This window comes from Plectropomus leopardus, chromosome 2 (assembly GCF_008729295.1).
Source record: "Plectropomus leopardus isolate mb chromosome 2, YSFRI_Pleo_2.0, whole genome shotgun sequence".
Classification (NCBI taxonomy): Eukaryota; Metazoa; Chordata; class Actinopteri; order Perciformes; family Serranidae; genus Plectropomus; species Plectropomus leopardus.
In genome coordinates, this window is record NC_056464.1 from 23,830,487 (window position 1) to 23,845,716 (window position 15,230).

Genomic DNA, 15,230 nt, shown 5'->3' on the forward strand with positions numbered 1-15,230 from the left:
TGCCATTGTCATTCAAATGTTTTGTTGCAGGAAGGGAATTTGAGAGGAGAATGGGAGACGGGCGCTAATGGGGAGCAAAGGGAGAAGTGGTATAATTGGATTTGATTATGTCTGTCTGTCAGAACAGGACGGGACATAATATGAGGCTGGAATTATTTTGACAGTGTCACAATGTGGAAGACTCTTTGTGAAGTTGGTCCAATGTGAAGAATGAGAATTGTCTCATTCAGATTTGTTGCTCAGCTCAGGGTGGCTGTAGGGATGGTTAAGTCTGTCTGTCTGTTAGTAAGTCAGTCCACACTTTGGTCCAGATAGAAATATGTCAACAACTTTTTTTTCACTGAGAAATTGGTATAGACAGCCTTGGTGTGCCCCTGACTTCTCCTCTTGTGCCACCATCAGGGTGTCATTGGTGCTTTTGACTATCAACTATGGTGAAGATTGTGATGAGTTCTGGTGCAAACATCCATGTTTACCACTAGATCCATTGCAAACTATCTATTGCAAACCATGAACACATTACATTTCTGGCAGACATGTTGAAACTTAACATGTCTCAACAATGTTTTAATGACAGTGTGGTTAGGTTTAGGGGCTGTTGACACGGCAACAGTTCTTGCATTAAATGCTAAGCTTTTGTTGCTGTTTGGCCTTTCATTCACACAACAACAGCATTTTAGGGGCCTGAAAACACAAACTTTTGAAACCGGGCTCAGAGTGTAATCTTCTGAAAATGCAACCACCCTTTTGCCATGCAGACTGGCTATGTGCGGATCCTGTGAATCCGGTGACGTCACGCCTGCATTTGACACATGCATGTGATGTTCTTCTATGGTAACACCAACAACTAATGGCTGAGGATTACTCTCACAATGTTATCATATGGATGCAGATTTTTTTGTTTTTTTTGTTAGACTCTTATGGGGGCTTTTAAACCCAGCTCTGTGTTAAAACAATGCAAAGGGCTGCAATGGTCAGTGTGTGTTGTTTCCTGTACAGGTGAAACATGAAATCCTCACTTAAGTCCAGTCTAAGTAACGGAACAATGAGGTTGAACGCTTAGAAAACACAAAACACTGACACTGTTGACTGTAATGCTGTGAGACAGGGCTCTACAACTCTGAAAATCACCACAAAGGCAATAATCTATTTTTTGCAACAAACTTTGGGTGAATAGTGGAAATACAACAATTATGATACAAAATAACCAGAGATGCAAGCTTTGATGTAATTAATTTGCCACCACAGCCTCCTGCCAGATGACTGTGTTGGGGTCCAACAAAGGTTCAGCCTGGTTCAACTTTTTTGCCAGAAAACCCTGCATCTCTTTGACGAAGCCCCATGCATTGGCACCCTTTGAAAATAAAGAGGAGGGCTGAATATTTTCACAACAACCTAAAGGTTGTCTGTTGTGCTCCCAGCTATGAGCACAACTTTTGAAAATCTTTGCATCTTATGTCAGTTTTGTGAATGCTGCTGTGATCCACAACCACTTTCTTCTGACATGGAGACAGAAAGGTCAGTCGCAGGATTAAGTTTTTGAATCTACCTTATTTACCACTGATACCATCAGCGGTTATATAAAAAGCCTCAGGGTGGCCATGAATAATGAAGACTGATATGTGGACTACAGATAAGACTTGGATACAAGCTGAGAACGGATCGATTCTAGCCTGGAGGCACGGCTGAGTGTGTCTAATGTTGAAAGACCCTAAACACTCTTTGACCTTACAGCGCTGATGTGTCCAAATGCCTCAGATGATGTACAACCTCAAACTCACCTGACAACATACACGTAATCCATCTAACAGGCTGAGGCTGTAGACAAAACATCTTAAATAGATCAATTTAAAAGCCACTTTGATCAAACATAATCATATTTCCCTGTCTGACTCTGCCATACGCTCCAGTGTCTGCACATCCTCTATTTGATTTGTACTGTTTTAGATGCATGTTGCACTTTGGTCAAAAATAAAACAGTGACTCAGTGGCACAGTGACCGCAACAGTGTCTGGTGCTTCAGGATGTCTTTTCTTTCGACCAACTTAACACACAAATATAGACATATATTTGGCAAAGTATTATAAACACTGGGGGCAAATTCAGCAGATTTTACAACATTCAAGCTGCAATTTGCAACATGAGATCATTTATCTAGAATTTCTGAGCAACAATTGTATTGATGTGAGGTTTCCATCTGAAACGAGCCTTTACCAACCAACAAGAGTCATGACAGTCCCCGAAAAGGTGAAATGTATGCATATACATCATATGATTGCTAATAGCTAGTTATTATATATAAATTTTGACTGAAATGTATTTTGCACACAATAATAAGTCAGAGCCTACATATAACTATTAAGCAGCCTTAATGTGGACAGATCATGAGGTGCCATAAAACAAACGTTACAATTCAGTCCGAGACATGTCTATTAAGAAATTGACCATTTATAGCAAAGAGTTTACTTCTGTTTATCAGTACACTGAGTAGCTTTAGAGACTTTTCAGGACGTCGTTTTGGACTCTGGGAAATACCGGTCGACATTTTTTAGGAATTTTGGACATTTTTTAGATCAAACAACTAATCGATTCATTGAGAAAACAAATAAGAAATAATCTTTAGTTGCTGCACTAGTTACAAGTCAGCTGGTAGCCAAGCAGCTGAAGAAGGAGTCAGTGAAACTGATGCATGAATACAGCACCTAATATCAATCAAGAGCGACTTCATCTAACCAGCACTTTGCTCAAAACAGGCAAAAGTGATCACAAACAAGTCATTTTTCATAAACTCAAACAGTTCTGTTGTTTGGCCTTGACGCTCTATATTCACATACAGAACAGCACATTTTCAGCTCCTTTGTTTATCTGCACACCTTCTCACAAAGACACGTTTCTATGAGTGAGAGCGCCCCTACTCTCAGTGCCCTACACCAAACAAATACAAACACACCGCCACACAAGGCAGAGAAAGCAAAAACACACAAATAACCGTCTATAGTGGAGCCAGTTGCAGTGCCGTTGTTGGAGTGTTGTTATATCAGTAACCGCTGAAGATAAAAGCCCCTTTAAGCAACAATGGTTATAAATTACCAAAAATAATCTGGCACCCAGGAAGCATAGACGGCCTGTCAGCACTCCGCAACTCCCCATCTGTCTCTCTCTCTCTCTCTCTCACACACACACACACATACAGAGAGAAACACACACAAACTGTAACAGCAGCAGCATGCATCTGCTCCCACCTCCTCTAGCCCTCCCTTCATCCCCATCTTATTAAGATTCATATCCCCGAAAGGTGACTTCTTAGTCGGGCACGGTGACAACCCCCCACCCCTCGCCACCCTGCCCCACAAGCTGCCTGGAGGTATAGGCACAGTGACAGGTAGCGCTTCACTCCCCTGGGCCCTGGGCAGGAGTGCAGAGGTGGAGGTGTGTGTTTGTGCGTGTGTGTTGGGAGTTCAGGGTGGTAAAAGTGACGAGGAGCAGGATTATCAAGTCAAAGATGCCCCCCGTAGATAAGAAGTCTCTGGGGAAGAGTACCTGTCTGAGAGCGCTGGGAACTGAAGCCTCTCTCTCGTCCTCTCTCTACCCGTGTTGCTGCTTCTCTCTTTCTGTCTCTTCTCTCTCCAGGCTTATCTACCTCTCACCTCCTACGGTTTGCCATTCTCTTTATCCTCTAACACTCGTTCCCCCTCCTCTCTCTGTGGCACTCCTAACTCTGAGCACTCCCTCTGCACTCCAACAAATGAATCCAGCCACTTGACTCCTGATCCACCGTGCTGTTAAAGCAAATACTCAGCTCCCCACAGCAGCCATATGGAGGGGCCAAGGATTGCACTCATTCTTGTTCCCCTTAGATTGTACCATTTTGCAAAAGGTGGAAAGTCCCCACTTTGTTTGTCTTGCACAGGAGCATGGCTGCCATTGTTTGCTCCGTTCTACACCTTATTTACTGCAAAGCCTTTAATCACACAAAATAACACATTTTTTAATTTCCAGAAATTGTTGCCTCCCATGTACCTTTTGGTAACTTCTGCAGAAAAGGCAATAATGTTTATCATGATGTTGTACTTCGGTTGTTTATGATAGTACCATACTCTGGAAACACATTGACAGGGGGTGTAGATGAGCCAACAGTTTAGCCAGATTATCTAAACCATTTCATTTCTAGAAAAAATTGAAAGTGAGTGCGCATAAATGTCCATCATAATCCCTCATTGCACAAATGTTTGTGCAATGAGGGATTATGATGGACATTATAGTTAGGACATTATAGTTAGTTGTTATCTTATTATCTAGTTTTTATCTTCCAAAGTTTGACAAACCAAGAGATTCTTTTTTAAAGTGATTAAAACATCTGACTTTGTCTACTAGCCCTGTCTGTAATGCTGCTGCCACATTTACCCTGCTGAGTAAGGTAAGGTATACTTATTGTCCCACAGGGAGATTTGTTTTGGACTAGAAGTCGCAGCATCATACAACGCAGACACACACAAACAATAGTACATGTGAACACTTGCACTGACATGTCTAAATTCAATAATTCCATAAATGTGTAAAATTATAAAATAATCGTTTCACTTAATAAAAACAGATAAAATCAGGCTAGTTAAAAATAAGAACCAGGTTATATGAAACAAAAAAATCCCTTTAAGGAATACTTAACCCTCCAGCTGACCATGTGTTTATTGTTATCATTACTCACCCCATATTATGTTGAATTCATGAAGAAAACCGTTTTTCTTGCATGGCTTTTAAAAAAAAATCTTTGTTCACCGGAAGCATGCAAGGAATGAATTCAGCACCTATGAGAGAGGCACGATTAGTTTCCTTGCACATCTAGGTGTCGATATTCAGTAACGGCAAAAACTCTTTGTACTGTATGATAGAAACTAATTTTAATTGAGTGAAGCATAAATCTTAACTTTCATTAAGACAAGGGTAGTTTGGTAGAACATATCCTTCCTCTGTACGCACCAATTCCTCAGGTATTGAGAGCTTGTGAACGGTGCCCTGGGAGCCGATGTCATCAGAGACAGTCAGAGATAGAGAAGGCCGAGACGAGAGACCAGGGTTCTGGTTGGTGACAACCAGCAGGTGAGGTGTTTAATGAGGCGGTCCAAGCAGACCAGCAAGGCTAATACCTTCACACCAGGCTGATCAGTGTGAACCTCCCCTAGGCTGCCAGCTAGAAGCAGGTCTAGGTGCCTCATTATTACTCTTCAGGCAGGGAAGAAAGAAACTTTGTTTTTTTTTTTGTAACCTTTTCCCCAAAATCTAAATGTAGAACTTAAATTCTGATGGCTTAGGGCATTTAAGTTCACTTTAATGGGGTTGAACTGATGCCACATTTTTGCTGAGATTAAGAAATACATACTGTACTTTAACGTTAGAAAATAGAGGTGGTTTATCAGCAAATTTATCTCTGCCCCTTTAAAAGCGCAGTTCTCAAAACCAACATGATCGCTGGACTGAATACTGAGCTAAAAATTGCTTATTTGAAACTGTTCTCATGTTTTTGGCTGCTAGTTAAAGGTCTAGTGTGTAGGATTTAAGAGGATATAGTGGCTGAAACTGAGTGTAATACGACATGTATGTTTTATTTAGTGTATAATGTATAATATATAGTGTATTGCTTTATTTTTATTTAATGACAATAAAGACATTGAGTATATGTGTGGCCTTTTTTGCATGTGCATACTGTTGCAACCCAAGTGATTGAAGAATAAGGCGCTGTGACTATTTTGTATGGATTATTGTAATGATTTCATTTTAGTAGTTTATTTACTTCATATGCATGATTTTATACATCCAGTTTCCCTGGAAGCTGTAAAATAAGATATTGTTGTACTTTGCCTCTAATGTGCATGCTATTTCTGCAGTTATTATACCTTTTTTCTACTGAGGGTTCATTATATTAAGACATCTTGAGCAGCAGAATCAACCTCCAAAGTTTCCAGCATTTAAGTGACAAAAAAGTAATTTTTAAGACTTGTTTCAATCGAATTTTAAACAAAGTCATAGGTTAACTTTTGGTGAACTAGCCAACATGATAGTCACAGCCAACATTTATACTGATAACTGACCACACCATCATCAATAATAAGAGAACAATAGGAGGCTGAGTTCTTGAATCAACACTTGGTTTCACTATCCGCTGCTAGCACTAATCAACAGCTTCAGACCAGCAGCTCTGACCTCTGCATGACAGCGTACTGGCTGAAAGGTCCACGTGATAACAACTTCTGTCTCAAAGAGCCCTTCGGTGCCTGATGTATTGTGCTTGAAAAAGAAAAAAGAACTCCCACATCACAGTTATAGAAGAGGATGCAGCTAAAGATGATCCAGTATTTTTCGCTTCGCTCATTACAACAAAGGCTTTGAGCCTTTAACATCATATGGCACAAGCAATTAAATGCGTTTGCAAGCAATGAGTGGAAACAGACCTTTTACTGGAAAAGACATTTTTTTACACCATGAACTGTACAGCAAACAAAAAGATCACAGAAAGAACAATGGGAAGAGTAGTAGAAAAGTAAGGAAAGCAGAAACTAGAATTATTGCCACACACTTGCCTCTGCCAACCAGTCAAGTTATAGTTTACATTCAGTCTATCAAGACTCATACATCTCAATGGACTTATACAATAAAAGACATATAGCAAAATAAGAACAACAAAGCTCAAAAGAGAATTTCATCATTTTCATCATTATCTCCATCTATCCAAGTTTAGGTTCAATTCAAGTCAAGTAAAAAAAAAATTAATATAGCCTATTATCACAAATCACAATTTGCCTCAGATACAGCATACAGTATCCCTCTGTCCTTGGACTCTTGCAGTCTTTAAGTAAAAACTCCACAAAAGACACCCTTTAACAGGGAAAAAAACCCTTTAATGGGAATAATGTGTCATAAAACAACATAATTTTCATCGTGTTCTCTGTGTTTCTGGGTGTTCCCTCAAAATTTGCTGTACTTCCGCAAACCGTTGACGTCAGTGGTGCTTGGAAGAACCACAAGCTATTTTGTCTAGTATTTCTAGTCTCCACCTCTGGGTACCTCGCTGGTGTGCTCTACATGCACCCAAGAATAAAACCTCTTGGTTGTCTTGCATTGCAAACCAGCTGCATGTCTACTAGTGAAAATGGCATCATTTATTTTCCATACAAACAGAGGATGTTACCATGATATTTTTTACAGTGTACTGGCCGACTCAGAGCCCAAGTGTGTTACTATGCATGAAAGTTTTGTTCCTCACTTGGACAGAGATGTGCTGGAAACTACAGTCGGACTATGGAACAAATATTTGATGACTAGCTGAGTACATGGCTGGCTGTTTTTTGTCATTTTATTTTAGCTCTGCTTTCAATATAACTGAAAGCCACAGCTCGGGGTCAGCTGAGAGACAGCAAGGAGACACAGCATGTGGAGCAATCCACACCAGTCCTGATGTACAGTATATAATTGCCATTGTTAAGCTAACTGTGGCCAGTTAGAAACTTACTGGAGACCTTCAGGATTGCAAAGATAAACTGGAAAAAAAAAACAACCAGCAGTCCAAGAGGGCAGATGATCACCTAATGCTTTGTTTTGGCTAACAAAGTATGAGCTTTTGGTAGGTCTTTCAGATGCTTTTATTTTTTTTTTTTTAACAAAATCATGTTTGAGACGCCCATGTGCTGGGCAGGTTTGGGGAGAATTTGGGGGTGGATCATCAGGATATCAGGTGCAATTCATCTTTGTACATGTACGCACTGAAACAGGGGCTGTGCAAGAAAGAAAACTCAGGAAAAACTGAAATTATCTATCAACATAGCATACAGGATTTCATTGCGTCAACTGACTGCATTTACCATCAACACTGTTTGTTTATGCACTTGGCAACATGACGAATTTCTCCTTTAACAAAGTCAAGGTAAATCAATTTTATTCATACATCCCTGTATCACAAATCAGAAAATTCCTTAAGGGGCTTCAAAATCTGTGAAACAAAAAACATCCTCTATCCTGAGACTCTCGACTCAGATGATGAGGAACATCTTCCATTTTTTGGCAAAATTGGAGAAACCTCAGGAAGAGCAACAGAGGAGGGATCCCTTTTCCAGGACAGGTAGAAATGCAACATATTTGTACAGAATAAACCAACATGATGGTGTACAATAAAGATGACAAAATTACAGATATTGAAAATACAACTCAGTGAAAGTTCAACCAGGAAGAATTTCTTTATCCTTCATTCATTCACAATTCTCTATCTCTCTGCCCCTCCTTACTCCAATCGGCTTATCATGGGCGTTCGCTCTTCTATTTAACCATTCAGATTTTGCCATGATCTCTTTCAGCCAATCATGTAATCTACTCTCAAACTTCAAATCTGGTCTCCTGTTCTCTGCTGCTGTCAGCTTTCATTTTAGACAGATTCATCGAGTCCCCCCACATCCCCTTCTCCTCCGGTCACTGTATCCAGATCCCAGGACGAGCTCATCAAAAACCCACTCCTCCAGATCCTCTTCATCTGATCATCACTACCAGCATCTACACTCCATGAGGGGGCTCCTCTGTTCAACTATGGCTTCACCACCCTCCTTAAATATATGACTTCACAATGGAGTTTATCAGCAAAAGACTGCACTTTTTTCATACTTATGTGCACAAAAGTAATATAAATAAATAAGTTAGTAAGTAACATAAATATTCTTTTTAGACAGAATGAGTCTCTCCTGATTGAAATCCAAATGAAGAACAGATAGCTGACCAAATGTGAAACATGGTTACCATCTCCCCCTCTGTCACTGAGTTATAGCTTTATATAATATCTAGAAAAGTGTTTTTGGAGATCATGATGATGTCATAGTGAATAAAATGATCCAAAAGGTCGAAATTTACCTTTTGGATCATTTTATCCTATTAGACATGAGTTATATTTTTTTCATGGTTAGTGTATGAATTCTTGAAATATGGCTAAAAACAGCCCTTTGAACCCCATAATTTAAATAATTCATCCTTGAGTCCAAGTGAGGTTGAAAACATAGTGCCTCCGGCTATGGTTGTCACCGATGCACAGGCAAAAAAAAGGAAGAAAACTCGGCTGTTCTTTGTATTTAGCTGCAGTTATTAATTAAAATTTTGTCCGCTTCTCCTTGCTGCTAGGAGACTAGTTGGGGAGGGAGAGTGGACAGATGCTCTGGAGACAGACTCAACTGTAGCAGCTCAAATTTCTGCAAACCCAGTCGCCAGGGTCACAGCAAGCGGGGTCCAACCTGTGTAATGGCAGTAACAAAAATCTTACTGATCAGCAGAGGAGTTTGCAATAGGCTTTCAAATAGCTATCCAGCAAATGAAAGTCCCTCTCCCTGTACCATCCACCATTGTCTGCTTTCTCACTCCAGCTTTGTTCTACTTGAAAGGGATAAGACGTAAGGTACTACAATAAAAGAAGAAACATACTTCCACCTTTGCACTTGAATTATATAAATTCAGGCATAAAAATAATTAAAAAACTGTAGAAAAGAAAAACTGTAATACTGCAAATACTTAACTGAACCGACCTCTTGCCCTCCTCTAGCAGTGTCCATACAGTAACCATGTCACTTGCACGGCTTCACACTACAAGGACCATAAACACTGAACACAATCACTGACCTGAGGTGGAGGCTCATCCACAGTTTCAAAGCATTTGGTGCTAACAACCAAACAGTGTGGCATTTCTACACAGTGAGCAATTACACACAGACAGACACCACCAACCTACTAAAAACCCAAACACTCCCCAGCAGCGTGCGCACAGTTCATTAGCATGCATTGTCCAAAATGCTCAGGTCCTGTCCTTCATTTTGAGATGTGGATGGAGCAGGGTAGGGCAGGAGACGGCAGGTTAGCAGGGATGGGCTGTGGCTCTTAATGAGCTCCTTGGTGCATTCCCATCAGCACAGAGCTGGGTTCCCCTTATACGGCAACCTGGGAGCTTGTTAAGAGGCATTCCCTTTAAAACAATCATCTGCCAGCAATCATCCCCTCACTGTTTTTGTGTCTTTATTTCCAAAGTTATTATATGTCCCCCCCCGTCTGTTTCTCTGAGCCCCAGCCTCACTCTGGTTTTTCTCGAACCCCCCTTTCCCCAACCGTGTTGCTACCTCCTCCCTACATCCACATCACCTGTTTTTCAGGCATTTTGCTCAGTATTCAGATTGGTAGCGGTGGCTTTCCCTGGGGAGCAGATCCACAGTCTGACATGTTTAAGAGGGATCAGAATGACAGGATGTTGAGAGGGGAAGAGAGCTGGCTGAAATGCAGTGAGAGGTATATACAGTAAGCATCTGTACTGCTGAGAGCTGGTAAGAGATGGAGATAATGGAGGGGAAATAAAGTAGGTAGCCCTAATGTATTTGCAAATGAGAATAAAGCAGAAAACTGGGAGAGGGAAGGTCTTTATCCAGCAATCTTGTTTCTAAAAATGATGTTCATATGCCACAATATGCATTAAGGATTTATATTCAGGAGTAAACTTCTACAAATGTAGGAGGCATGTTGTAACATAATGTACAGCTGCAAAAAAAAAAGAAAAAGAAAAAAAAACCTTTCATCCTTACTGACAATATGGGTGTCACATTCTGTCCAGTGTAGAGAATCACATTACAGAGTAACTGGAGTATTTTATAATTTCAAAAGGTTAGCTTGAAAATTTGGCTTTGTACTTGCATTTTTTTATTTTATTTTGCACATTTGTACCTGTCTGTTCTGAGAGTTTGTGTATTAGCATGCTTCGCATTTTAAGTCTGAACATAATTTTTTTTCTGTCTATAAACTCTGTTTTGGAAGTCTGTGCAGTCAGTGTCAGGCAGTGCAGCAAAAACCTCACACATGTGGTGCGAGTGCTTGTATGTGTGTGTGATATCGCTTACTTTTTGACAGGTTTACTACATTGTGTGGTTTTGTAAACAGAGCTACGGAAATCTGTTTTTTAACAACCAATAACAATGAGAGATCTAGTCGGCTATTACCTAGAAATACTACATTAGTAGTGCCTTTGTAGAACCAGTTAAAATGACATAATCATTTACTTAAAGAGGCTCTATGGGAAATTCAAAGTGTATGGGTTGTCTGGACACGTGTCTCAACATGGAGGTGGCTGAGCCAACAACAAGCAGCTAACAGTACTAACTCCATAAACAGTGTCAAACGGCAACAGTGCTGACTGAGATAATGGTGTTGACCGGGGAGGAACCAGAGGCTGGGCGTAACTCTTCAAAGACACCACCCCAATATCAGCAGTATCAGTTGCATAAACACAGTGCAAAGTGGCAGTGATGAGCTAGCCAGTGGGATACACAGATGCACGAACATGCACACACGGTCAGACTGGCTTACGACAAGAAACCACAGAGAAGCTCAGATTGCAACACACACACACAGAGGCGTGACTTCATTCTTTGCTCAAGACGCCATTATATCTTTGCATAGCAAGTAGTTGTTTGCTGCTATATTATATTTTAAATGCTGCATACAGGACATTTGGACATCTAACATATTTAAACATTAAACATCTAACAAATTTTCTAAATCCGTAGAGACCTATAGGTTCTATATAGATTAAAGGTGGACAGAAGATAGATGCTTGCAAACATAAAACTGAAGGCAAAAACTTGCAACAGGCAGGAAACTGTTAAGACAGTTGTTGTCATTAATTATATATTTCCAAACCTTAAACTGACTGCCTCTTGAACCCCAAAAAAATCCTTGTTTTCTATTTGTGTGTGGCGTATGTGATCTTTTCGTAAAATTTGCAGATATATTCAGTGTCAATATTATTTTTTAAGACTGAAGAAAACTGTGAACCCACATCATGTTCTATTTCCCTTGAAACGAGGCTTGCAAATGTGAAATAGCAAGCTCGTAAAGAGAGGGGTGAGATAAGTGAGAGGAGTGGTTGAGGAGGATGTGAAAGACAAGAAATATGTTAATTAAATATGTAAATGTAGGTAAAAATCTGTGAGAAAACAGAAGTGCAGGTGCCACAAAAAGCACACCAGTGTGTCCTGCATGCTCATCACACCTCTGCAAACACACATTCAGAAACAGCACACTCACAACAGGGCATGGTACAGAGGCTTACCATTGTCCTTTTGTTAACTGTAGGCCAAGTTGAAGCTAGTTCGAGGTTAATTATGTAGAAAACAAATTATGGTAGTTAGAAAAGTGACAGCTTTGCATCTTTGCCCCAAAAACTTGCTGAATTTCCAAGTTTTTTTTAAACAGTGGTGGGCTGGTTATCAAAGCTGCGGCATCAACTCCATGAGATGTGTGAGGATTTTTTCATGGAGTGCCAAGGGGCTTACCATTAGCAAGTTTTGGATGTTGATGACTGTTAATGCAACCCAGCTTTTTTGTTTAACATTAAAATGCATCTCAACAACATTAATGCAAAACTATCAGAACTAAACCACATGATTGCCTGACAGTTAAAGATTTCCAAATAAAAAAAGTCACGGTGACGCATGTTTACTCTGACAAACACGAGAAAATACATATTTATATGCCATATCGACGGCATCTCAACAGCCAACACAAACAAACTTGCTCAATTTGCTCAATCATAGCTTTATAAAAGACTAGTCCAGCTTATTTGACAAATTAATCACAGCAGAGGTTATACCTCATGAGGAGTCCCTCAAATTACATGTTAGACAGTTTGTTCCTCCTCTGCTTCACCTCAAGACTGCCCAGGCTGAAGAGCCTTTTAATGGCAAACTAGATGGCATCGCTGTTGATGGCATGTTTAATTATTTTTTTCTCTATCAGTCCATAACGCAGGTGACTGAAGAACTTATGTAAAACAAATAACAAAATAATTGTTTCATTAGTAACATATGAATTTAGAGCAGTAACACGTTACATTACAGCATTACAGTCAGAGTAAAATGATTACAGTAATGTGCGGACAGCAGGAACCCCTTCTCTTTGTTCATAGTGTGTCCGCAGCTCATAATTTTTTTCAGATGCTTTATAAATGTATTTTCCAGGTTTGAGACAGCAGTGATTAATAGTTAATAGCCACGTTGAAACTGAGGAAACATGATTATCTGTAATATTGTCCTTCAAAATACATTGATCGGTTTAAATGTCATATGAAATTTATCCGTTAGACCTTTTCCATTGGACATCTTTTATTGGAGGTACTACATAATATATTAGTATTGGACTTACAATAATCCCATTATTGAATCAGAAAGCCCTTGTGTGTTGAATTCCTACTAAACAGTTCCCCATCTACTGCTTCGACTTAACACCCAGCCATCACAGCAGGGGGATTTATATTTGCCTCTCCAATTTTCGCTATTTTTACCTTGTGTGCTTTATTCGATTCAATCCAGCTGGCGCAAAACCTTCTAATTAAATGTAGCAAAAATGTCAGGAAGCCAAAATCAGGCAAAACGACGAGGTGAGGTGGCCTGAAAAGGTCTGAGAGGATAAAATAAGGATAACATCTAAGTCCTCCTCCTCAAAAATGTCTTTTTTGTATGCTTTTGTGCCCCGGGATGTCTGACCTTGACTATACTGACTTATGTCTGTGCAAAGTTTTAGAGTGTCTGTACACTACTCTAATGAAGGGGGCGATGTGTGTGCACTTCTCTCAAATCTGATATTCAAATGTACGCTGGGTATGTGACATTAAGTACGTCAATACCAAGAAAGCCAATTGCTGTCTAATGCAGGAAATAACACCATCACAACACCGACAAAGAAACCTGAAACCTTCAGCATGGAGTGGACTCGTCAGTGCAGAAAACAGAGTTTACACTAGCAAAGTAAAAGTTTTTTTCAAACAAACACGGCAGAGTGTGCAGTCTTTCCATATAAACCAGACCCTGAAGCTTCTTTCCACGATCTACCAAAAACCCCATCGTAACAGATATTATCTTAAAGTTTCATAACCACTACGTGTCAGCCACTGCCAGTTAGTGCACAAGCTGACAAATAACATAAACAAATAAAAAATAACTGCAGCTATCATTCTGATAAGTCTGCTTGTCGCTGATTTTTGTGTGGAGGCCAGAGCCAGAAATGAGGGAGAGTCAGCTCACGCTCACCACAAAAAAAAAAAAACCCAAAACAACCACATAGTTTAACTCTGCAAGCAGGTTATCACTGCCCAGGAATTTCACCCAGGAGACTGCTGTTTGTGTCCCAGAGTCAACGTCCACTTATTTTAATAACAATGCAAGTATGCAAGCATGTGTAGCATGCTACCCTCATGACATATGTGAAATGTTGTATGTGATGTTTGTCATATTTTGTTTGTGACAAAAGTACTTATTTTATTGCCATGCCATATATTTTCTTGGTAGTTATTTTGCTTGTTCAAACTTCGACTGTTAGAATAGTGATAAATGCCGTTTCATGGCAAGTCATATAAGTCATTTTGGAAGTCAGTGGAAATCGACCTTTTCCTTTTTTTAGGTATAAAGGAAAACCATCTTTAACAAAATATTATTCACAGCAGAGTATTTTTACATATTTTATATCATGAGTGGAGGGGGACTTTAAGAGAGTAATGCCATTTATTTGTTTATTTGAACATTCTTAGCTTAAAAATGAAGTCTAGCTCTTGAATTTATTCTGATTCTTTATGTGGCTGCTTTTTTTTGTCTCTGTTAGACAGAGACAAAAACGAGAGAGAAAGAAGCAGAAAAACAGCGGGGACAGCGGGGTTTCCACCACGCACAGAGCTGATCTGTGTGTATATATTGTGACACTTCCAAGTGGTCTCTGATGCAGCGATGGCACACCTGTTTAATGAGCCACTAATGGTGGCACTAATTGAGGTGGGCTAATTTCATGTCATCATGAGCTCGTCATATACGGCACCAAAGGAATTGGATCCAGGGAGCAGGAAATATTCTGTGATAGCCGCTGGGTTATACCGAGGCTACTCTGATCTCCTATCACCTCCCTGGATCACACAAGCCTCTCTCAGCCGTTGGATTTTAAATGAAGGATTTCTTCTATGATTACCATCGCACAACTTATCATTTTATTAAAATACATATTCAGCACGGGAAGACATTGCTGAACATGATCACAGCTATACTCGACTGAGCAGCCACTCCTTAGATACAAGACAGATTAAATAAATAGTCTTTTTATGATGTGAGGTTTTTTTTGTTTATTTTCCCACTGTTGTAATGAGCAGCGTTTTAAAGCTTGGCTGTTGGTTTCAGTGGAGTGGTCTG